This window comes from Bos javanicus, chromosome 5, assembly GCF_032452875.1.
Source record: "Bos javanicus breed banteng chromosome 5, ARS-OSU_banteng_1.0, whole genome shotgun sequence".
NCBI lineage: Eukaryota > Metazoa > Chordata > Mammalia > Artiodactyla > Bovidae > Bos > Bos javanicus.
This window is the reverse complement of record NC_083872.1, coordinates 40,105,543-40,132,632: the sequence shown is the minus strand read 5'-3', so window position 1 is coordinate 40,132,632 and position 27,090 is coordinate 40,105,543. Positions and strand designations below refer to the sequence as shown.

The 27,090-nt window shown below is 37.1% G+C and overlaps 1 pseudogene; it reads left to right on the top strand.

The window, feature by feature from the left end:
* Window positions 1-941: 941 nt before the first annotated feature.
* LOC133248679 (dihydrofolate reductase-like) lies at window positions 942-12,004 on the top strand (annotated as a pseudogene).
* Window positions 12,005-27,090: the final 15,086 nt, after the last annotated feature.

Sequence of the window (27,090 nt, the reverse complement as noted above, 5' to 3'; positions counted from 1 at the left end):
TGCTTTGGGCTTGAAAAATTCACAAATATTGTATGATATACCACAACCACTCTGCCCAAACCAGCACCTTATCTATCATTTCTATTCTTTATATCCCTATTGCCCACAATTTCTGCCTTATGTATTTTTTTGGTATAGCACAATTCTTTTTAGCAGTATTATAATTGCAAATCTGTGATAAATGGACAATATAAAAACATGGAAACAAACTTGTATTAATAGTGTAGTAATCCCTATTGTGCTATATTTGCATCAGAAAATGCAAAATACACATTTTATAAAGGACAAATTTTATGTTATATTTTTATTTTCATTGCCTTGTATAATATTATAAGATTATTGTATGTCCTAATTTGCATTATAATTTTTACTACTTAAAAGTATAAATATGGCAACTTTGCATAGTTTATTAATTTTTAATTTTTCCTTTTATAAAAAATTATCTAATAATGGGAAAACCATTGCCAATCATATATGAAATATGAATTTTACCCCTTATGATTATTTTATAAACATTTTATATTTGCCTAATAAAAGACATGTGATACTGTACTATACATAATTTCATTTTAATGCTATTTCATATCAGCATTTTCAAGTTTTGTTTACATTTTTAATATTGGCAAAAGTTAGCACATTGACTAGACCTTGTTGCATATGGAACAGGGTTTTGTCTTATTTTGCCTTCTATCTCTCCCCACCCTTGTTCTCACTTTCTCTGTCAGTGACAAATTTACACATTTTTTAACATGGCAATAAAGTATAACTTTAATGCAGAAAAAAAAAAGTGAGTTGTCTATGATTACACACTAGTAAGCTGTGGGGCTAGAGTTTGAACCTACATCTAAGGTCAGATTTAGGTTTTGTAGGGCCTAAAGCTTATACAATATGTGGGGGTAGTTGTTATTTAAGCAAAAGAAAACAATATTTATGAATACAAAATGCCTACCTGGGGCAAGCGAGCGGCCTTGGAGCTTAAACTCATTTTGTCAGCTCTTGTCTGGGTATTTTTGACTTTCAGCATTTTCTTCCAGGTAATTAGACATATAACACAAATTAATTATAGGCAAAATTTAAATACAATTAATTACTTTTTTAGGTCACTAAAAATTTAACCATCTAGCGTTAGCCATTGTTAATTACAAATATTTATATATTCTGTAGAGATCTTTCCACACATATGCATTTATGTTTGCTTTTTTTTTTTAGTTAATGTACTGTGTTATTGTTGTTTAGTCACTAAGTTGTGTCAGACTCTTTTGCAACCCCATGGACTGTAGCCAGCCAGGCTCTTCTGTCCATGGATTTCCCAGGCAAGAATACTGGAGTGTATAGCTATTTCCTTCTCCAAGAGATCTTTCTGATCCAGAGATCAAACCCCTGTCTCCTGCATTAGCAAGAGGACTCTACCACTGAGCCACCTGGAAAGCCCTTATGGCTTATTATGGCAGATCAAAAATATTTGGAAAAAATTTTCAGAAATTTAAAAAAAAAATACTTGAATTTGCAGCATCAAGCAACTATTTACAAAGGATTTACATTATATTTACAACTATTTACATAATATTTGCATTTTATCAGTCATTATAAATGATCTAGAGATAATTTAAAGAATAGGGGAGGATATATTAACATTGTATGCAAATACTATTCCATTTTATATAAAGAACTTGAGCATTTGTGGATTTTGGTATGCAAAAGAGGTTCTGGAACCAATTCCCAGAGATAGCAAGAGGAGGGAGACAGCATTTCTTCCGAAGTTCCAAACACACTTCTGTCCTCTAGACCTGAGACACAGCTGCTTTGCTGAGATCTCCCAGAGCTCCTCTCATAGGCTGATTTCGTTTTCTTTATTTCATTATCTAGCTTCAGTTCTCTCATGTCTGCTCTCATAATTTTAGCAAAGTTTTTGCTTGTTTCCACATATCCCCTTTCTCCCTTAAAGTTCCTTTTTCTAGGTATCATGCTCTTTTTTCAGGTTTACAGTGTTATCTTATTTTTCTGAGGGTATGATATATATATATATATATATATATATATATATAGTGGTTTTCTTTTACTGCCTGCATTGTTTCTGTTTCCTTTAATATTTCACTTTCTCTAATATTCTCAGAAAGCTTGCTTTGCATTTCACGTGAAAATCTCTCCACAAATGTGTGGAAATTATTGTTTTGCCATTAAAATATTTAAGTGTGGGGCACTAAAAAGGTAATTGAAAATTCTGTGTGCATGGAGGTAAAGCTTATCAGCTTGAGGGGTTCCTCAGAGAGTGATTATTTCAATGTTGGGAAAATGTATGGATAAGCAGAGGCAGTGATGTATATGCCTGTCTGCACTCTTCTTGAAGCCTTGCCATTATTTGTTGACTTTTACACAATTTTCCTGTTTTAGCACAAGACTTGGGCTTCACAACTAAGTACTGCAAGTGAATTTCACATGCTCCCTGAGATATTGATTTCCTAAGCCTTTTAAATAGCCAGTTGGAGCATGGGTGGGGTCATGTTAAGACAATCATATTTCCCATTAGAGTCAACAACCTTGATTTACAATCATTGCCCCAGTATAATTAAATAGCACCCCCTTCTACTAAATGTGTCCTGGTTTGGATGATAAATTACTATTTGGTGTTTTCCCAACACTTTCCATTTTTAATCAGGCCTTTCATGAAGTCATTATAGTTAAAAAAAAATGATACAAAATAGTAATTTAGAGTGACAACCTCATTCTTATTAAAATTAAGATTTTTCTATGAAATCTTTATATAAATTTAATGTTTTCCCTAACAGTTTATTTTTTTTATACTACAAGTAAACATTCTTGAATGTTTCACAAGACTAAGGGCCATATGCATTGTTAGATTTGTACATTCTCTAGACTCCTTTATACTTGATGAGGGTCTGGACTTCTAGTGACTGGTGGAAGTTAAGCTTGTTAGCTTCTTCCACTAATAAAGCAGTGGCAGCTACTGTCCAGAGGGAGCCAGGTAAACCTCAGGTCACAGAAACTAGTTGTTTGGAAAAATAGTCTATAGAATGGGGAATTTCCCCTAGCTTCTGTATAAGGATTCCCAGAACTGCCCCCTGCTTTTCAGCCACATATAAGATGAATGGCTTTTTCAAGCTGGGGAGACCCAGAGCAGGGGCTCTGGTGAGGGTTTGCTCAATATCTTTGAAAGCTTTTTCTGTTCTCAATTCCAAAACAATGGTTCTGTATCTGGGCCTTTAGTGGCTTCATATAGAAGTTTATTTATTGGCCCAAATGCTGGAGTCCAAATTCTAGAAAATCCTGCCATGCCCCAAAAGATACAAAGATGTTTCTTTGTTTTTGGAGTGCTTAGACCTAATATAGTTTGTTTTCTATATGGAGATAAATGTATACTTTCAGGGTGTATTATATATCCCAGATCATTAATTTGTTGCTTTGTGATTTGGGCATTTGAGATTTGTGTGTTTGTCTGAAAGACTCCGTAACCCTGGGCCCCAAAGAAATTAAGGACTGCAATGGCATTTTGAATGAGACCTACATGGAGGGGCTACATATAAATATTTCATCTATATACTATAGAATTCCCTCTACTTTTAGACTTATTTCCCTAGGTTCTCTTCCTAGGGCCTGGGTAAACAAGAATGAAATGTGAAAGTGAAAGTGTTGGTCATTCAGTCATGTCCGACCTCTTAGACTGTAGCCCATCAAACTCCTCTGTCCATGGAATTCTCCAGGCAAGAATACTGGAGTGGGTTGCCATTTATTTCTCTGGGGGATTGTCCCAATCCAGGGATTGAACCTGGGGCTCCTACATTGCTAGCCAATTCTTTACCATCTGGGCTACCAGGGAAGCCCAAACAACATAACTCACCAGGCTCCTCTGTCCATGGAATTCTCCAGGCAAGAATACTGGAGAAGTCACTCCCTTCTCCAGGGGATCTTCCCAACCTGGAGATTGAACCCGGGTCTTCTGCATTGCAGGCAGATTCTTTACTATCTGAGCCACCAAGGAAGCCCAAGGTGCTTCTCAGCTGGTACTAGTGGTAAAGAACCTACCTGCCAGTTCAGGAGATATAATGAGACATGGGTTTGATCCCTGGATTGGGAAAATCCTCTGGAGGAGAGCATGGCAACCCACTCCAGTATTCTTACCTGGAGAGTCCCATGGGCAGAAGACCCTGGTGGGTTACAGTCCATAGGGTCACAAACAGTCGGACACAACTGAAGCAGAAGAAACAAGTATGAGCTGTCCCTAAGACAATACTGTCCAGATATGTTGTTGCATTTGGCCTGAGTTGGGGCCAATTCACTTGAAGATAAACAGATATTGCAATGAAGGATGAACTGGGATACAAAAAGAGGCATCCTTGAGATGGAGTATATAGTAAATTATTCATTGTCCTCAGGGATTTGGGCTAATATATAAGGACTGGCCACAAGGGAATGTATAAAGACCATTGCATCAGTTACTACTCTAAGGTCTTATACCATCCTATTTCCCCATTTGGCTTCATGACAGGCAAAATAGGGATATTGCACAGAAACTGGCAGGGTACCAAGAAACCATGTTCTAAGAATTTATCTATGAGAGATTGTTTTCAACTTTATGGGATATTATCTCTTGATAGGACAGATGGCTTCTGGCCTAAGTCTAATTCTTACAGATTGGGCTTTAAGGCCCCTCATGGGATTTCTTTATCACATATTGAAGGGTTCACTGCTTGTAGAATATGGCTGGGAATAGGACCTTGCTCTGATGGCTAGTCTGTATTGGTCAGAGTCAAGATAAAGAGTTGTTTGGGGCCTCCTAAGAAATTAAAAGACGCTTACTCCTTGGAAGGAAAGTTATGACCAACCTAGATAGCATATTGAAAAGCAGAAATGTTACTTTGCCAACAAAGGTCCATCTAGTCAAGGCTATGGTTTTTCCAGTGGTCATGTATGGATGTGAGAGTTGGACTGTGAAGAAAGCTGAGTGCCGAAGAATTGATGCTTTTGAACTGTGGTGTTGGAGAAGACTCTTGAGAGTCCCTTGGACTGCAAGGAGATCCAACCAGTCCATTCTGAAGGAGATCAGCTCTGGGATTTCTTTGGAAGGAATGATGCTGAAGCTGAAACTCCAGTACTTTGGCCACCTCATGCGAAGAGTTGACTCATTGGAAAAGACCCTGATGCTGGGAGGGATTGGGGGCAGAAGGAGAAGGGGACAACAGAGGATGAGATGGCTGGATGGCATCACCAACTCAATGGACATGAGCTTGGGTAAACTCCTGGAGCTGGTGATGGACAGACAGGGTGGCCTGGTGTGCTGCGATTCATGGGGTTGCAAAGAGTTGGACACAACTGAGTGACTGAACTGAACTGAACTGAACCATAGTATGGACCCAAGGGAGCCCAGAAGGTCTCTTTCTGGAAGGGAGGTAGTACAGTCATGCACAACTATTAATAAAAAGGCAGGTGAAATCAACCACTGTTCAAACTGGCAAGTGAGAGGCCCAGTGTACTAACAGGTGTGAGGCTTTTCATTGGCACCAGTCACAGTACAATTTTTGGAGGAAAGCTTGAGAAATCAAGACAGAGTAAGTGGCTCCATACCAATTAAAAATCAATCTTGTACCTACCATGTCAAGGACTATGTAGGATTCCTGGATGAAGATAGACATCTCACTGAGGGAGCCACCAGAATTCCCGGGAAGTCTCAGTCATCCAGCATGGCCATCTCAGGAGCAGGAGCCCCTCTTCCCCTTTAGGACCAAGGGCAGTCTGTCTTCCAATAATACGTTTGTTTGCAGGCAGGGATGGTCCAGGGGGGCTCTTACTGGCATTCTCGGGCCCAGTGGCCAATTGACTTGCATTTGAAGCATTCACCCTTGTTGGTCTTACCTATAGATGGATAGTTGAACTTCCTGGGCTCTCTTAGTTGTCCTGAAGTCACAAGGCATGGCTGACAGCAACAGCTATCAGTTTTCATGAGCCCTGGCCTGCTTTTCTCCTTTTGGATTCTCTCTTCCTCCTTATCTTGATCTCAATTACTAAATATCCAAAATGTCACCTCTATGAGTTGGGGCAAGGGGGTTTATGGCTTTAATTGTAACTTTTGGAGTTTCCACCTAATATCAGGGTCACAGTGGCTGATAAAATATTGTCCTAGCAGGGATTGATCTTCCTGAGTGAAGGGATCAATGTTAGTATATTTTCTAAAAGCTTCCACAACCCGCCTATTAAAGAAGGTTGGATTTTCTTTTTCTTGAGTCATTCATTTAACCCTTTTATAATTAACTGGCTTTTTGATATACTTTCTCACTCCTTCTAATGCACGTTGTATCAAAATCATTATTAGAAATCATACAGCTTATTTTGCATTCCAAACATATTCTTTTTGAATGATTCTAGGAAGGTTGCTTCAAATCTCTAAACTTCAGTCTCCTCATCTGTAATTATTAGTTCTCACTCTTTAAGAATGTAATAACAATTAAATAGTGCAATGTATGTAATATGCTTAGCACAGTGCTTGATAGCATAATAGGTACTTGATAAGTTCCAGCATGCTAGTGGCTTTGCATTGCTTCACACTATATCTTTAACCAGATTAGTTGCTATTTGACTGATGTTCTTTGGGACATGTTTAACTTAGAAAAATGTCAGAAAGGCTAATGTAGCTGATAATTTATAACAAACAGCTAATTTTATGATTAGGAATATATAAAATGATTGTTTAGTTAAGTAAAACACTGCTATCTTTCTATCTGTAAACTTTACTCCAAAGAGAGAAAATGTAGAAAGATAGAATATATGAAAGAAAACATGACCAAAAAAGTTGACAGCAACTGTGAGAGTATACCAAATAATCAGTGGTTCTCAAATTTTAGTCACATTTGTTCAACTTAAATACAATATACTAGTTTTTAAAAGCAATTTATTTCCCTGCATCCAACTCCAATAAGTTATGATTTGGTAGTCCTGTGGGAGAACACAGGAATACTTAAGTTAATAAGCACACTATATGTGCAGCAGGTGGCTAGTGGACTACATTTTGAGACACAATAATCTTGCTAGGGCAAGACATGAAAATTCAATAAAAAATACTCTACTGGCCTTCTATTACATGATGATGTAATGCACATGCTCTTAGTTGCAGGTGAGACAACACAGCCATGTAATGCAAACACTGAAATATAGCAATATGTGAAACAAGCACATATGCTAAGTCACTTCAGTCATGTCCAGAACTTTGCGACGCTATGGACTGTACACTGCCAGGCTCCTCTGACCATGGGATTCTCCAGGCAAGAATACCAGAGTGGGTTGTCATACCAAGCACATAGCAGCCCCAAATAAATTTAACACAGCTGTGTACTAACAACTCTCAGAAATAAAATCACAACTTTGCAAAATCATTTGGTAAACTTGCACTCAATAAAAATAAACAAATAAGTAAAATGGCAAATACTTTCAACTTTCAGTTTGCTCCATTAACTTATCTGAAAACATAAATCAGTTAGCCCTCACAACTCTAAGAGATAGGTACTTTTAATAGTCTAAAGATGAGAAAACTAAGGTACAAAAAGTTATGTAATTAATTTAGCTTGAGGACTCAAAACTTACTAAAGTGGCAAATGCAGGCACTCTGTTTCCAGAGATATGCTCATGATGATGTTGTAACTAGTTTCCTGGAAGGAAGAAGATAGACTGACTTCAATTCTAATATTTATTCTTGGCCATTACATAGCTTTATGTATTTTACAGGCATTAAGGTTTAGTGTTCCTCTAAATATCTTATACTTTTTTCTGTTTCTTTTCTAACTTTTCAAGTGTGTATATTTGAGTTAGTGATGAACACCAAGAACAAACTGAACAGAGATTAGCAAGGAGGAATGAAAGTTTGCTGCCTACATAGATTTCAGAGCAAGACAAACCTATGATATCCTAAGTTCTTTTTGACATTAACAAGCTGTTCTATTCTCACAAAGTGGATTAGTCTTCCATCAAAGCAGTTAATGGTATGAAAGAACAGCTTTAGAATCTGCATTGTTATCTATGTAATGTTGAAGGGACAGTTTACTGTGTTCACATTTAGCACTCTACTTTTTCATGAGAGAAACAAAATTTTATTTTTGAAGATATTTTTCTCTATTGTTGTTCAGTCTCTCAGTCATGTCCGACTCTTTACAACCCCATGGACTGTAGAATTCCAGGCTTCCCTGTCCTTCACCATCTCATGGAGTTTGCTCAAACTTATGTCCATTGAGTCAGTGATGTCATTCAGCCATCTCATTCTCTGTTGCCCCCTTCGCCTCCTGCCCTCAGTCTTTCCCAGCATCAGGGTCTTTTCCAATGAGTCAGCTTTTCACATCAGATTGCCAAAGTATTGGAACTTCAGCCTCAGCATTAGTCCTTCCAGTGAATATTCAGGGTTGATTTCCTTTAGGATTGACTGGCTTGATCTCCTTGCTGTCCAAGGGACTCTTTAGAGTTTTTTCTCTATTATGATATACCAAAATGGTCACCAAAGCAAAGATATCTGTAATGGTCATCTTTGTTGTTGAAAGAATATGATTGCTATCTGAATGCTTCCAGAATGTTTTAAATAACATGCAAACTCTCTTTTCGTATTTCAGTCATTCTGGTCTTTGTTTCCTTTTGTGAAATAATACCAATGACTTACTGTTTGCTGGTCCAGTATTATTTCCTATCTTGCTCAAGATGCCTTGATATTGTTAACTACTTACTACTCTTGGCACCTAAGATGAATAATTTTCCTGTTTCTTTCAAAATCTATCATTGTATTTTACACTTGACTCTACCTGTCGCTCTTTATTTCTACTTCTGAGTCCTATTGCTCAAGTTTGCTTTGAGAATTTCATAATTATCAATTAGATTAGTTGCCATGTAAGTTAATGGCCACAAAGCGTGTGACTTCCTAAATAATTTTTCACTGCATTAAACTTTTGTGTCTTAAACCATTGGTAGGATACATAGCTGCCTTTTTATGTGTTTCCTTAACTAAATTTTTATATGCTCATTTAGGAACTCAGCTTGTAGGGACAAAATGGACCCCTGAAATGCCTTCCATTTCCACATCTTCTTGAAATTTACCATCCATGCAATGTTATTTTCTGATAATTCCAGCTCACATAGTTCTGCTTATCTTTAAACATCCTATACCACTTCATTTTCAGCCATTGAGCTTTTGCTTTGTGTTTTAAATCTGCTCATTCTCTTTACTCAATCTTACTGTAAATTCATGGGGAATAGAGATTTTATATCCTCTGCCATTATATCTCCTAGAGTGTCCTTTTTGGGCACTGGGTAGGTACTCATTAAATACTCATTGAAAGTTTTTTAATCATATTGTTGAGTTTGTTCCCCATACTTTGGATTGAGCTCAAACATCACTTAATACATAGCCTTTCTTAGTAAAAAAAAAAAAAAAAGAAAAAAATTTACAAACTAAGACTTTTTATCTGGTTACTGGCCTTTAATTATACTAACTGCAACTTTTAAGTTGCATTACTGATCCAAAGAAAATACTGACTGTTGGTAATTTTCTGACCTGTGATTGATGAAATGTTATTGAGTAACATTAGTCATATTCTTTGTTAGAATATAACTTGGTATTTGGCAGCTATACCATCAATTAGCATTACTGCTGATAACCTCTATTTATATACCAAGTAATTTGTTTTTCCATATAAGCTGAAAGAAGGGGAGAAGGAAATGATAGTTGCTCATTGCCACAGTCATCTGTGGTAAGAAAAATAAAGAAATATTTTTTAAACTTTTGTAAAAATTTATGTTGTTAAGTACATGTACCCATGCATGCATGGTCATCTTGGGATGATTTCTGTCTACCATTAAGTATCAATTTATTCTTATTGCCCATTTTTAATCTAGGTCTTTGATACTTCATTTCTTACCTAGATTTTTGGATAAGTCAAATAATCCAAGTCTCCATACCAACGTTCCAAGAGCATTCACAATGCCAAACCAAAGAGTTGCTAACTTAGCTTATTTTTCCCCTTTTCTGAAATGCATTCTAATTAAGCAAACTCATATCTCAATGCTTTTAATCCACTTCTTAAAAAGGAGTTAAGCACTTATTTAATGTCTACTACGTGCCAAGCAATGTGGCGGGCATTCTGCATAAGTTTATAAATGAGAAAATAATAAGCTCTAAATAACTTAGACCAAAATAAAGCAAGCATAGTTCTTTAGGTACCAATCTCTTTAGATATCAAAGTATTGGAGCTTCAGCTTCAGTGTCAGTCCTTCCAGTGAATATTCAGGGTTGATTTCCTTTAGGATTGACTGGCTTGATCTTTCGGTCTAAGGGACTCTCAAGAGTCTTTTCTAACACCACAATTCAAAATCATCAATTCTTTAGCTCTAAGCTTTCTTTATGGTCCAACACTCACATCCATACATGACTACTGGAAAAACCATAGCTTTGACTATATGGACCTTTGTCAACAAAGTAATGTCTCTGCTTTTTAATATGCTATCTAGGTTTGTCATAGATTTTCTTCCAAGGAGCAAGCATCTTTTAATTTCATGGCTGCAGTCACCATCTGCAGTGATTTTGGAGCCTGTTTTTCCTTTGAGACTTTTCAAGATATCTCAATATTGACAGCAGAGAAGGCAATGGCACCCCACTCCAGTATTCTTGCCTGGAAAATCCCATGGATGGAGGAGCCTGGTAGGCTGCAGTCCATGGGGTCACTAAGAGTCAGACACAACTGAGTGGCTTTACTTTCACTTTAATGCATTGGAGAAGGAAATGGCAGCCCACTCCAGTGTTCTTGCCTGGAGAATCCCAGGGACGGCAGAGCCTGGTGGGCTGCGGTCTATGGTGTTGCACAGAGTCGGACACAACTGAAGCGACTTAGCAGCAGCAGCAGCAGCGGCAGCAGCAATATTGACAGAGACAACTTTAAAGGTCTCAAAGGGAAAAATTAATTTTTAGTACTCTAAGTACTTTATAGTTAACATGCAACCAGTAAGGAGAATAATCTAGTTTGAAATTAGACTACTAAATCATCTGTATTAGTAGTATGAATTTTGTTCACCTTTTCTCCTAAAAATAAGAATTTTAGAGGTTTTTTTCCATTAATTCAACCTCTTTTTTCATATTTACCCAGACTATCATATGGTGTAGGCAAATATAAATACAATACAGATTTCAAAAAAAAAAAAAGTAAAAAGAATTCATTCTAAGCTTCAAATACACACACACACACACACATTTATTCATATGTAGGCAGGAAGATAAAGAACATTTTTGGTGGAAATTTGAGCAACACTTTTTGTAAGTAGCAAACACCAATGGCTTTTATCTAAGGATTCATTATTTTTAAAATTTCACATTAAGTGGAAAGAAAATAATGATTAATGGCTTAAAGTCAGATTTAGAAAATTTAACATTTTAATTGATTTAATGCTTTCTACATACAAGTTAATAACATATTTTAAAGATAAAGGTAGTTCGTCCACTAAACTGCCTCATCACTCTGTCCCAAAGCATGGGGCATCAGCAAGAATGGGGACCTGCCTTAGCTCTTGCTCAGGTATGAATTCAAGCATTCCTCATCAGTAGAAGATAAACAGAATTTGGTGATTATGGGTAGGAAGACGTGGTTCAACATTCCAGGAAAGAATCAATCTTTAAAAGACAGAATTAACATAATTCTCAATAGAGAACTCAAGGAACCTCCACAGGGAGCTCATTTTCTTGCCAAAAGTCTGGATGATGCCTTAGAACTTATCGAGCAACCAGCATTAACAAATAAACTAGATATGGTTTGATAGCAGGAAGCAGTTCTATATAAGGAAGCCATGAACAAGCCAGGCCATCTTAGATTATTTGTGGCAATAATCACGCAAGAATTTGAAAGTGATGCATTTTTTTCTTGAAAATGATTTGGAAAATTATAAACTTCTCCCAGAATACCCAGGTGTTCCTTCTGTCCAGGAGGAGAAAGTCGTTAAGTATAAATTTGAAGTATAAGAAAAAAGCAATTAAAGTGAAAGTGTTTTCTTATCTATTTTGATCTATCTTCCCTCCGTCAAAAAAAAAAAAAATGCATTTTTGTTGTATTTTGTTGGCTTTAAATCAACTATTTCTAACCAATGTATTCTTATTCCCCATTAATCTTTTTTTATTAATTTTTATTGGAGTATACTTGCTTCATAAAGTGTTAGTTTCTGCTGCACAGCAAAGTGAATCTCCTGTGCATATACACGTATCCCCTCTTGTTTGAATTTCCTTCCCATTTAGGTCACCACAGAGCACTGAGTAGAGTTCTCTGTGCTATACAGTAGGTTCCCATGAGTTATCTATTTTTTTAGTACTGTATTTCTCGTCGTGAGCTTCCTTAGTGACAACAGTAAAGGATCTGCCTGCAATGCAGGAGATGTGGGTTCGATTTCTGGGTCAGAAAGAGTCCCTAGAGAAGGAGATGCCAACCCACTCCGGTATTCTTGCCTGAGAAATACCAAGGACAAAGGAGCCTGGTGGGCTACAGTCCATGGATCTGCAAATAAGTTAGACAAAACTTAGTGACTAAAAACAAACAACAACATACAAGTTAACACATGTTAAAGATAAATCTAGGCATTATTCCCACTGGCCTTCACTCTTACATCAAGGCTGTATATTGTCACCTTGCTTTTTTAATGTATATGCAGAGTGTATGTGTGCGTGCTAAGTCACTTCAGTTGTGTCTGACTCTTTGTGACCCTATGGACTGTAGCCCGTCGGGCTCCTTCTGTCATGGGATTCTCGAGGCAAGAATACTGAAGTGGGTTGCTGTGCCCTCCTCCATGGGACCTTCCCAACTCAATAATCAAACCTGCATCCCTTACATCTCCTGCATTGGCAGGAGGGTTCTTTACCATTAGCACCATTAACTTTTTATTAATTTATTTGTGATAAGTCCAAATTGTTCTTCTGGAGTATAATGAGGTTAACTATTTCAACAAAAATTAGCAAGATCCTTATTAAAAAATTACCTGAGGACTTCCTAGGTGGAACAGCAACTAGAAGTCCACTTACCAGTGTAGGTAACATGAGCTCAATCTTTGGCCCAGGAAGCTTCCACATGCTGTGGAGCAACTAAACCTGTGTTCCACAGCTACTGAGCCCGCATTCTAGAGCCCATGAGCTGCAACTACTGAACCCTTTTGCCACAACTCCTGAAGCCTACACACCTAGAGTCTGTGCTCCAGAATAAAATAAGCCACCATAATGAGAATCCCATGTGCCAAAAAAGTAGTGGCCCCTGCTTGCTGCAACTAGAGAAAGCCCGCATACAGAAACAAAGACCCAGTGCAGACAAAAAACAGATAACTAAATAAAATGAAAGTCTTAAAAACATAACTTGAGATATTGAACTTTACTACTTTACCCCAAATATTTAACTACAAATTCTTTTCTCTATTTCAACTATTGTGCATCTCCTCTATAAATTATTCATTTTTAAGATAAAAATTAAATGAGATACACATGTAAATAATGTTAGATAATGAATTTATTAAAATATTTTACCAAGTTCTTTGTCATGATTGATACTTTACAAATTTAAAATTAAAATTTGAAATCAGTTCTATTTAGCTTTATTTCAATAATATATTTTCAGCCATTTAATAAAAAAAATATAAAACCCTTCTTACAGGGCTAGCTTTCTCATTGTATAATTTCTTCAATTAGACCCAAATACATTATCCCCTGTGATTTTCTTCATTCTACTTCTTACATCTGATAGACATTTAAAATTCAATTTTCTGCTGTATCATGAATCCTGGGTTGATTTTTTCTTTTGTTTTTTTTTTTTTTAAGAAACACTATTGCTTCCTTCTTTAAAACATTTTTACGTCTTTTTTAATGTGCACTATTAACTTTTTTAAGCTGTGCAGCTGACAAAAATAATACAAGCAGTTGTTTGGAAAGTACCAATGGGTTATATAGGAATTTGAAAATGGAAATAATCTTCTGTTAGGGATAATGAGGTATATGGCAGTTTTGATGTTGTTATATGATGCTCTAGAGAATTTTTGATGTAGGAAGGGCCTATCAGTTCAGTTCAGTCACTCATTCATGTCCAACTCTTTGTGACTCCATGAACTGCAGCATGCCAGGCCTCCCTGTCCATCACCAACTACCGGAGTCCACCCAAACCCATGTCCATAGAGCCGGTGATGCCATCCAACCATCTCATCCTCTTTCGTCCCCTTCTCCTCCTGCCTTCAATCTTTCCCAGCATCAGGGTCTTTTCAAATGAGTCAGCTCTTTGCATCAGGTGGCCAAAGTATTGGAGTTTCAACTTCAAACATCAGTTCTTCCAATGAACACACAGGACTGATCTCCTTTAGGATGGGCTGGTTGGATCTCCTTGCAGTCCAGGGGACTTTCAAGAGTCTTCTCCAACACCACAGTTCAAAAGCATCAATGTTTGGCACTCAGCTTTCTTTATAGTCCAGCTCTAACATCTTTACATGACCACTGGAAAAACTATAGCCTTGACTAGACGGACCTTTGTTGACAAAGTAATGTCTCTGCTTTTTAAATGTTGTATAGGTTGGCGCCATAAAGTGATGGGACCAGATGCCATGATCTTAGTTTTCTGAATGTTGAGCCTTAAGCCAACTTTTTCACTCTCCTTTTTCACTTTCATCAAGAGACACTTTAGTTCTTCTTCATTTTATGCCATAAGAGTGGTGTCATCTGCATATCTGAGGTTATTGATATTTCTTCTGGCAATCTTGATTCCAGTTTGTGCTTCCTTCAGCCCAGCATTTCTCATGATGTACTCTGCACATAAGTTAAAAAAGCAGGGTGACAATATACAGCCTTAACATACTCCTTTTCCTATTTGGAACCAGTCTGTTGTTCCACATCCTATTCTAACGTTGCTTCCTGACCTGCATACAAATTTCTCAAGAGGCAGATCAGGTGGTCTGGTATTCCCATCTCTTTCAGAATTTTCCATGGTTTATTGTGATCCACACAGTCAAAGGCTTTGGCATAGTCAATAAAGCAGAAATAGATATTTTTCTGGAACTCTCTTGCTTTTTCCATGATCCAGTGGATGTTGACAATTTGGTCTCTGGTTCCTCTGCCTTTTTTAAAACCAGTTTGAACATCTGGAAGTTCACGGTTCACATATGGCTGAAGCCTGGCTTGGAGAATTTTGAGCATAACTTTACTAGCGTGTGAGATGAGTGCAATTCTGTGGTAGTTTGAGCATTCTTTGGCATTGCCTTTCTTTGGGATTGGAATGAAAACTAACCTTTTCCAGTCCTGTGGCCACTGCTGAGTTTTCCAGATTTGCTGGCATATTGAGTGCAGCACTTTCACAGCATCATCTTTCAGGATTTGAAGTAGCTCAACTGGAATTCCATCACCTCCACTAGTTTTGTTCGTAGTGATGCTTTCTGGGCCCACTTGACTTCACATTCCAGGATGTCTGGCTCTAGGTCAGTGATCACACCATCGTGATTATCTTGACTGTGAAGCTCTTTTTTGTACAGTTCTTCTCTGTATTCTTGCCACCTTTTCTTAATATCTTCTGCTTCTGTTAGGTCCATACCATTTCTGTCCTTTATCAAGCCCATCTTTGCATGAAATGTTCCTTGGTATCTCTAATTTTCTTGAAGATGTCTCCAGTCTTTCCCATTCTATTGTTTTCCTCTATTTTTTTTGCATTCATCACTAAACAAGGCTTTCCTATCTCTCCTTGCTGTTCTTTGGAATTCTGCATTCAAAGGGGTATATTTTTCCTTTTCTCCTTTGCCTTTCACTTCTCTTCTTTTCACAGCTATTTGTAAGGCCTCCTCAGGCAGCCATTTTTCTTTTTTGAATTTTTGTTTTCTGGGGGTGGTCTTGATTCCTGTCTCCTGTACAATGTCACGAACCTCCGTCCATAGTTCATCAGGCACTCTGTCTGTCAGATCTAGTCCCTTAAATCTACTTCTCACTTCCACTGTATAGTCATAAGGGATTTGATTTGGGTCATACCTGAATGGTCTAGTGGTTTTCTCCACTTTCTTCATTTTCAGCCTGAATTTGGCAATAAGGAGTTCATGGTCTGAGCCACAGTCAGCTCCTGGTCTTGTTTTTGCTGACTGTAAAGAACTTCTCCATCTTTGGCTGCAAAGAATATACACAATCTTATTTCGGTATTGACCATCTAGTAATGTCCATGTGTAGAGTCTTCTCTTGTGTTGTTGGAAGATGGTGTTTGCTATGACCAATGCGTTCTCTTGGCAGAACTCTATTAGCCTTTGCCTGCTTCATTCTGTACTCCAAGGCCAAATTTGCCTGTTACTCCAGGTGTTTCTTGACTTTCTACTTTTGCAGTCCAGTCTTCTATAATGAAAAGGACATTTTTGGGGGGTGTTAGTTCTAGAAAGTCTTGTAGATTTATACAGGTCTATTTTAATGTCACATGATCTTTTAACATTAACGTGGAAGATTACCTCATGAGTGTAAAACTATTTTATTCAAAGTTATTTTAGATTCTGAAAAACTAAACTGACTTGGATGTAATTCAAGAAATGTTTGAATATAAGAATTCTGTGGGGAGCCAAATTTAAAGCCTCACCTCACTGTCAATCAGGTAAGTTTAGATCACATCCTCAAATATTAGTATCTTTTATTTTAATGTTAAAAGGTAACACTGGTGATATTGTTCAATTCAAGGGTTATATAGGGAAGGAAAGATTACATGCAGAATTTTGAAATTGCTGAGATATGTTTTATTCAGGAATGTTTGTAAGGTTGATTAAAAACACAATTTTAAAATAGAATTTTAGAAATAGAGTAGTGAACATATGTTTAAAAATATTCTGCTAAAATGTAAGAATTAATGACTCCTTTTTTAAAAAAAAGTAAAGGGACTGTGTGTGTACAGATTCATGAAAAATGATACCAAGTCTCTAAGTCTTGAAGACAGACAAAAAGTTTAGTGTTGGAGTTGGGGCATAAAGCAGTGGAATATATTATCAAATAATTACTGGGTTGGCCAAGAAGTTTTTTCAGGTTTTCCCACAAGATGTTACAGAACAACCCAAATTAACTTTTTAGCCAATACAATAATAATGATATTTTGTTTTCATTATATCAGTTATACAAATGTAAGTGCAATTTAATGCCAACAAAAAGAATATACTATTGACTGATGTGCACATAAAAATAATCTGAGAAAAAGGAGGTAGTATGTGAACCATGAACTTCCTGATGTTCAAGCTGGTTTTAGAAAAGGCAGTGGAACCAGAGATCAAATTACCAATATCCGCTGAATCATGGATAAAGCAAGAGACTTCCAGAAAAACATCTATTTCTGCTTTATTGACTATGCCAAAGCCTTTGACTGTGTGGATCACAATAAACCGTGGAAAATTCTGAAAGAGATGGGAATACCAAACCACCTGATCTGCCTCTTGAGAAATCTGTGTGCAGGTCAGGAAGCAACAGTTAGAACTGGACATGGAACAACAGACTGGTTCCAAATAGGAAAAAGAGTTTGTCAAGGCTGTATATTGTCACCCTGCTTATTTAACTTATATGCAGAGTACATCATGAGAAACGCTGGACTGGAAGAAACACAAGCTGGAATCAAGATTTCCGGGAGAAATATCAGTCACCTCAGATATGCAGATGACACCACCCTTATGGCAGAAAGTGAAGAGGAACTAAAAAGCCTCTTGATGAAAGTGAAAGAGGAGAGTGAAAAAGTTGGCTTAAAGCTCAACATTCAGAAAATGAAGATCATGGCATCCGGTCCCATCACTTCATGGGAAATAGATGGGGAAACAGTGGAAACAGTGGCAGACTTTATTTTGGGGGCTCCAAAATCACTGCAGATGGTGACTGCAGCCATGAAATTAAAAGAAGCTTACTCCTTGAAAGGAAAGTTATGACCAACCTAGATAGCATATTCAAAAGCAGAGGCATTACTTTGCCAACAAAGGTCCATCTAGTCAAGGCTATGGTTTTTCCAGTGGTCATGTATGGATGTGAGAGTTGGGCTGTGAAGAAGGCTGAGCGCCGAAGAATTGATGCTCTTGAACTGTGGTGTTGGAGAAGACTCTTGAGAGTCCCTTGGCCTGCAAGGAGATCCAACCAGTCCATTCTGAAGATCAGCCCTGGGATTTCTTTGGAAGGACTGATGCTAAAGCTGAAACTCCAGTACTTTGGCCACCTCATGCAAAGAGTTGACTCATTGGAAAAGACTCCGATGCTGGGAGGGATTGGGGGCAGGAGGAGAAGAGGACGACAGAGGATGAGATGGCTGGATGGCATCACTGACTCAATGGACGTGAGTCTGAGTGAACTCCAGGAGTTGGTGATGGACAGGGAGGCCTGGCGTGCTGCGATTCATGGGGTCGCAAAGAGTCGAACACAACTGAGCGACTGAACTGAACTGAACTGAAGATTTCCTTCCAAAACATTCTCTGTTGTATATCTGTTCAGACATGGTTATTAGATTAATCTCTAAACTCAAGCTGAACACTGCCAAAAAATAAATTGAGAGATTTTATGAGTCAATGGACAAAAAGCCTACGCAACTAAAACCATTCTGGTGAATTATTTTTCTGAACATTAAATAATTTTAAATATGTTTATGCATAAAAGCATAAAATACATATTTTATATGACTAACTTTTTTTTAATAAATTCCGTAATTCATTTAGACATTGAAAAAAGTTCCAACTAAAGAACATTAATTTTGAAAAGTATGTATCTACAGTTTACCAGTAGACAGGCATCTATGAAGACTTAGATGCCAGAATTCATTAGATAGCAGCCTAAGTTTAGGTACAAATGAGAACAGAATTTTGCAGGAAAACAAGAGTTAATGTTCCTTTGATAATTCATTTGCTATAATTAAATAAAGTAGAATATCTAATAACTAGTAAAGAATGTTAACTTGAAGTTTAGCTATAAGTATTTTGTTGTGATTTTTATTGCATATTATTTTTCTTTTTTAGATCATGTATATTAATTTAATATTTAGATAATTTCCTTGCAATTTTCACAAGACTGCTGCTAACTTTGTTATCAGCTGTTCTAGCGAAATATACCTGTCAGGGATCCAGCTAGTTAGAGGAGATAATGCAGTAAGCTTGCAGCTGATAAGATGTTGATGTTAATGTTTATCAGATTAATGGAGGGCAGTTAAAGTTGGTGATAGAAATAAACTTATCAGAGGTTAATTAAAAGATGAAAGACTATGGAAAAGATAGGATTCCATCTGTCACCCTTGCTCCATCCCAGACCACTTCACTGTCTTTAACCCTTTGTTCCTACCTGCTTACATCACCAAGCATGCAGACAGGAGGGATTATACCAAATAAGTGGAGTCATAAGAGTTGAGAATAGGGTAAGGAACAGAGGAGGAATAGATTTTAGCATTGTATCGATGGCCCAAATCTTGCCAACATATCCATATTATTGAAAAGTAGATAGGAAACCAGTTTCTTTCCTAAACCTTTGCTTATACATTTTCTTCATTCATTCAAGAAAATATCTGTAGAGTATCAACCATGTGTCAGACATAATTTTGGTCATCAGAGTTACAACAGTCAATGAAGCAAGCCAAAATTTCCAACATCATTCAGGCTTTTATAGAATGGGTTAAATTATGAAATACATATTTTATGAAACAAAAGAGTTTTTAGAGGTCAAGAGTCTCACATGCCAGAACACAGATATTTTATTAAATGGGAAGCTATCCCTTTTCTTTACTTTCTAACTGAAGGTGAATTTCTCAGTCTAAGAAAGGTTGGTAAGGGAATTGCAGACTTGTTTTTGAATTAAGCTCAATGGTTCAATTTATTGCTCTGACTGAAATGTTCTGTCTTATAGAGTTGACAATTTTTCTACATAGCACTGATATTAAAGACAGACTAAGAGCCTTCTGGGAGTGAGGATTTTGGTTAGCTTGTTTTTAATATTATGGTGGAGGGAATGCATTTTAATAGTCCAATTGCCATTTATACAAAAATAGGCTTTGTGAAAAAATAGGGTTTATAGGTATTGTAAAGTTTAATTTAAAAATAGCTGTATTGTATATAACCTCAACTTTGACAAAGTATTTAAGAAGCAAAGAGGCAATAGTTTTTGGTGCCAATCTTTTTAAAACTAAGGAAGAGGAAGGCTAAATAATTTAAATGTGAATAAAAGCATCAATCAGATTCTAAAATTAGTTGACCAAAGTTCAAATTCTAGCCTTCGACTTTGGACAATATATTTAAAGTTCTGACACTCAGTTTTCTCATCTGTATAACCGTGATAAAACCAGTACAATATTTTAAAGTAAAAAATAAATAAATACATAAATTAAAAAAAAATAATGACTGTCTTGCCTTGTACAGTTGATGATAGAGAAAATCAAAGATATTGAATGTAGATGTATTTTGTAAAAGCTCAAATCCTATAGAAATTAGAAGAATCATTGTTGCTAATCTATAAAATATTACTGATAATAATGTAATGAGACTAACTTTAATTTCTTCATTTTAAGAGTCTGATAGTAAAGTATTAATTTTTATCACTTCATTTCTTATATATAATATAAATAGAATAGAAAAATAAGGTTAAATCAACATTTCTTCTATCAAACAAACACTTTTGATTTTTTACTTTCTTGTATTTTCTTTTAAGAAGACATGTTGGTTTATTTTTCCTGATTTTTAGAAATACATCTTTTATCTATGTCAAGCAGTATCACTTACTATGAGTCTCCTCGCATATTCTCTTTTGTTTAAATTGAAGTATAGTTGACTTACAATATTATTCTTGTTTCAAGTATATAGAATGGTGATTCAGTATTTTTAGATTATATTCCATTATAGATTTTTAGAAGATATTAGGTATAATTCTTTGTGTTATATAAGAAATCACTTTGGCTTATCAATTTTACAGAAAGTAGTTTATATCTATTAACCTCACATCCTTAATTTGTCCCTCTTCCCTTCTTTAATAACCATAAGCATGTCTCCAACCAATATTGTATTATTGTCAATTTCTCTATTTATGTCTGTTAATATTCACTTTATGTATTTAAGTGCTCCTATACTGAGTGTGTATGTGTTAATGGGTGTAATATCCTCTTCTTGTATTGATCCCTTTATCATTATACTATGCCATCTTTGTCTTCTGTTATAGTCTTTGTTTAAAGACTTTGTTTATGGTCTATTTTGTCTGATATGAATATCACTACCTCAGCTTTCTTGTAATTTTCACTTGCATGAAATATCTTATTCCATTGTTTTACTTTAAGTTTGTTTGTGTCTTTTGCCCTGAAGTGAATCTCATGTAGGCAATGTATTGAAGAATTTTGTTTCATATATATAATGAGCCACCCTTTTGATTATAGCATTTAGTTCATTGACATTTAAAGCAGTTTTTGATAGATGTGTACTTATCATCATTCTTCCTGTTTTCCAGTTGTTTTCTTAGTCCTTCTTTGTTCATTTCTTCTTTTGTTTTTTCCTGTTATGGTTTAATGATTTCCTTTTGTGGTTGCTTGAGTTTTTTTTTTTTTTTTTTTAAGAATCTATTTTAGGTTTTTGATTTGTGGTTACCCTGGGATTAATGTATGTTTACTCATAATTATATCTACTTGTTTAAACTGATAATCATTTAAGTTTAAATACAGTCTAAAGACCTACATTCTTAATTTCCCTTCTGAAATTTTGTGCTTTTGATGTCCTATATTATATGTTCAAATTTACACTTTTAATCTTTTAGTTATACTCACTTTTATAATGTTTTTCTTTTTTAGTCTACATATTAGACAGTGTGTTAAAAATCAGAGACATTATTTTGCTAACAAAGATCCATGTAGTCAATTTTTTCCAGTAGTCATGTATATCTGAGCTGGACTATAAAGAAAGCTGAGTGCCAAAGAATTGATGCTTTGAACTGTGGTATTGGAGAACACTCTGAGAGTCTCTGGGACTGCAAGGAGATCCAACCAGTCCATCCTAAGGAAATCAGTCCTGAATATTCATTTGAAGGACTGGTGCTAAAGCTGAAGCTCCAATACTTTGACCACCTGATGTGAAGAGCCAACTCATTGGAAAAGATCCTGATATTGGGAAAGATTGGGAGCAAGAGGAGAAGGGGGCAACAGAGAATGAGATGGTTGGATAGAATCACCGACTCAGTGGACATGAGTTTGAGCAAGCTCTGGGAGATAATGAAGGACAGGGAAGCTTGGGTGCTGCAGGGAAGCCTAGGGTCACAAAGAGTTGGACATGATTTAGTGACAGAACAACAAATTGTCTTATTTAAGTGACCTTCAATCCTTACCTACTATATATTTGCCTTTCCTATTGCTATTTTCCCTTCCCTATAGATTCTTGTTACTTTTCCATTTACAGAAGACATTTCAACATTTAATTTAGAGTGGACTTAGTATTGCTGAATTCTTTCAGTTATTGCTTTCATAAGGAAGCCTTTCTCTCTCATTCCATTTGAATGATAATTTGCTGGGTAGAGTATCCTAGATTGCAGATTTGTTTTTCCCTCTCATCAGTTGGAATATATCATGCCATTCCTTTCTGATCTACAAAAATTCTACAGAAAAAACACCTGATAGCCTTATGGAATATTTAGGAGGTTCCCTTGTATGTGACTCTTTCTCTCGCTGCCTTTAGAGTTCTCTCTTTATCTTAAGTTTTGCCATTTTTATTATGATGTGCCTTGATGTGGGTCTGTTTGAATTCACCTTTCTTGGAACCCTCTGTTCTTCCTGTACCTGGATATGTTTCCTTCTTTACTTCTGGCAAATTTTCAGCCATAATTTCTTCAAATACATTTGTGATCTTCTCTTTCTTCTCCTTTTGGAACCTCTTGGGTAAGTTGGCACATTTTATATTATCCCAAAGATTTGTATGTTGGTTTCTTTTTTTTTTTTTTTCCCATTTGTTTTTTTTTGACTGCTATTCTGCTTGGGTAATTATTATTCTGTCTTCCAGATCACTTATTCATTCTTCTGTATAAGTTAGTTGGCTACTAGTTAGTTCTAGGTTGTTTTTTACATCATAAATTGAGTTATCTATTTTTGATTAGGTAATCTTCATAGTGTCTAACTCCTTGTAAAATTAATTTACATTTATATTGGTAATTTTTCTTAATTCAGTTAGCATTTTTATTACCATCTTTTGAACTCAGTGTCTGGTAGACTAACAATCTCTGTTTCAGCATTTATCTTTTATTTAGAGGTTTTCTCTTGCCCTTTGAATTGTAAGTAATTCTTCTGCCTTTTCATTTTACTTAACTTCCTGTGTCTCTATGAATTTAGGAGCAACAGTTATCCATTGTGGCCTTAAAGGGATATGTTTTTGTGGGAATATCCCTATGTAGATTGTGCGTCCCCAGTGTCTTTGGTACAAGGACCGGTTTCCATGTGGATTCCAGTCACGTATTTCCTCAGTGTATGCGGCTGCTATCACTTTGTTAGGGGGTGTGGTTGTTGGAGGATCTAAAGCCTGCACAGGGTGTTAAGAGGGACTTTCTGCTCTGCACTGTTGTTGTTTTGTCAGGAGTGGAGTCTGCTCCCCAGTTGCCAGAAAAAAGGCCTGAGTGTCAAGATTGAGCAGGCTTTGTTCCCTCTGATTGCATGTTTTGTCCCAAAGGAGGGGAGTGCTGAAGTAAGTGAGTTTCACGTGCTCATAGGGGTTTAAAACACTACCTGTGTAGGCATCTGCAGCTCCACTCAGATGCAGCCCAGGGTTGCATTCCTTCCTCTATTTGGTTATCCAGATCTAGCACAAGGTTGTGGCATAGAGTGGGCTAGGCTGGGGTGCTCACTAGGATGAAGCTGAGGTCAGGGGATTGTAGCTACAGGAATCAAAGCAGCAGTCCTGCCCTTAGACATCTGGTCTACTCTGAGGCACTGCCTTTACTACTGCCAACACTGGCTGCTGCCACACCACCTGGGCCACACCCCAAACCTCTAAGCCAACTCTGTGTCTCCAGACTGAGTCTTCTCCCGGGACCTATCTGCTGTGGTTGAAATAGGTGGGGCAAGATAGGCTAGTTCCTGATGTGCTGCTTAAGTAAACACAAACAATAGCCACTGCAGCCCCACCTGAACCACACCCCAGGTCCTGTCTCTGTGTAGCTAGTCCAGATCTTTTCCCTGGACCCTGCTGGCCAGATCCCAGGCAAAGCTGTGGTATGGAATGAAAAGGGATAATGCATTCACCTCTCTCAAACTGGAAAGTGTGGGAAGGCAGGAGAGCCCTATTTTTTGGCCAGCCAGCACCCATGCAGTCTTTGTGAGGGGAGTTTAGACTTCTCCAGCCTTTCTACCTGTCCCATCACTTCTCCTAGCAGCCAAGGGGTCTTGTCTCTTCTGCTTAGGAATCCAGTGTTTGGTGTCCCAGTCTGCGGCTTCACCTGCTTGCTCCCCAGCATGGCAGTCCCCCATGTAAGCATTTTCTTTCTTTCAAATATCTCCCGGAGATGGAGTTCTTGACTCCAGGCCTTTTATCTGTCTTACCTGGTTTTGTGGAAATCTGTCTAACAGCTTTCATTGTCTAAGAGTTCTTCTGCTACTTTCCAGTTAGTTTTCCATGAGGATTGTTCTACATGCAGATATATTTTTGATGTGTTTGTGAGGGGAGATAAGCTCCACATCCTCTTACTCTGCCATCTTGAGCCAATCCCTCTTTGCAGATTCTTTAGGATGCTTGGCTTAGCATTGGGTGAGTCAGTTGCATTCCAATGGAGTGAAACTTAATTTGAAAATCTTAATTCCAAGAATTAAAGTAAACACTCTGGAAACTCTCCAATGTGCTTGCATTCTTTTTTTCTCTTCATTTTCCCTTCATTGGATTTATAGCCAATGTCCTCTCTATACCTCATCTTTCACTTTCCATTCTGTGAATAATGTTAGATGAACACTAAGGCTATCTTTTATTTTTATAAATATAATTTATCAAAATTAAATGTAATTAAACAGATTCCTGGATAGTATGAGAATCAGTGATTTACAACAGAATACCACTAAACAAAAATCTTAGTGTAGCTAAATTTTTTTCCTATAGGCACTTGAGGAATCTGACAATCCACAGGTCAAGCAAACTGATAATTCTTTAAACTGAGTAGGATCTTGTCAGGCTTTCCTGGGGACCTCCTGGGTCCCCTCCCACTTATTTGTAGGGAAACTTTAGCCTCTTAAGCTTTCCCTGAATTCCAAAGAGCAAATTGAAACAGATTAATGAGAAAAATGCAGAAACAAATGAAAAAGTCAAGCAAGACAAAATAACAATAGTTTGGCCATAACACAAAGTGAAGACATTTAGTTTCTCCTCAAGGATTATAGATAATATCCTGAGCTATATCCTTGGTTGTTCTGCAGATATTAAAATTCTCTCACCAGATGGATAGCAAGTAACTGCCAACCCCCAGCACATAGAACCCAGACCAGTTACAACTAGAAATTTGATGATATTGACTCCCAAGATATCACACTGTTATCTCAACACCAACCAATCAGAAGAATGGACACGAGCTTATCACGCACCAATGACCAGCTCCCTCACCTTGCCTTTGAAAACCCTTCCCTGAAATCTATTGGTTTTTTGTTCAGGCCTTTTAACATGAGCTGCCTGTGCTCCTTGTTTGGCCCCTTGTTGGGCACCTTGAAACAAATGTACTTTCCTTCACCACAACCCAGTGTCAATACATTGGCTGTACTATACACAGGTGAATGGTCTTATATTTAGTTGTGTTCTGAAATTTCGCTTTAATAAAATTTATTTTAGTACTTAGTAATAATGGTGGTTTCAGTATTCAGTTGCTCAAGGATTTGTCTTTTGCTAGCAGTTTAATATCTAGTAAAAGTGTAAGACATAAGTTGGCTGAGGAAAATCTTAAATTTTATTTTGTTTGTTTTCTATTTTCTTTTAAGTGATAGGCCTTTATTTACCTGGGCTGTGCTGTTACTTCAACAAATTTGTGAGGTGGGTAAAATTAGTCTTCAGTAAAGTTCTAAGTCTCATGAACATCAGCCCTCCTTGTGCTATCTGTTTTGTTCAGAGAATTCATCATGGTAGGCCAACTTTCTGAATTGGAATCCTGGCTCTATGCCAACCTACTGAGTAATCTCGCCCATCTGTAAAATGCAATCACTAATAAACCCTACCTTTATAGTTGCCATAAGGATTAAATGCTTAAAGTGTAAAGCACTTAAAAAAATCCTGACACAAGGTAAGTGTCATTATTATTGCCAGTGTTGGTATCAGGATCTTTCAAGCTCAGGAAACCAGAACTTATCCTTCATGGTTTTCTAGAAGAACCAATTCCCTACTCTCCCAAATTACCTGCTCTTTGTTTTATTCTGCCAGAGTTTTAATAGGCAGTGGCTAGCATGATAGAGTAACCTCCCAGGGATGATAATGACTGAGGAAACCAAGTTTAAGAACCCTGGGTTAGAATCTCAGACTGCCACTTATAGACTGTGAGATGTGAGGTCAATTACTAAACCTCTTTCAGCTACAGTGGCTTCATCTGAAAAATTAAGATGATAATAGCATTGTTAATGCCTGTTAGGAATTCTATAGATCCCACCACAGAAAGTGAACCATTTTGAGGAACATAATACAAATATTTTAGGGTGTAGACCTTGTGGATTGTGGGAGCTAGTTAGACAGTCAGCCTAGGCCTTTTGCTCTTCTATATGAAGTTGTGCTTGAAGTTTACAGGTGCCAGCATGAGGAAAGGAAAGTGGATAAGAAGTAGGGGGAGCAAGAACAAACCAGAGCCTGTTAGGATATGGTGGAGTTCAGGAGCACACACTGGGCCCTGCCTCCATCTTTCACTGATATTTGTATCTATGTCTCACTGCTTCTAAGCCTCCAACATTGAAGGCCAAAGAGCCGTAGCACCATGGAGGAGCACAAGAAAAAGACCCAGAGTTAGAAGAAGCTGCAGGATGATCCAAGAAGCACTACAAGGATACATGTCCACAGATGAGCCGGTACATACAGGATGATGGCTGTGAGCCACAACAGCACCCAATTCTAAACCAAACTCCCTAGCATAAACATGGCTGCTGTGCCACTGTTGCCTTACAAATCTTGCACAAATTA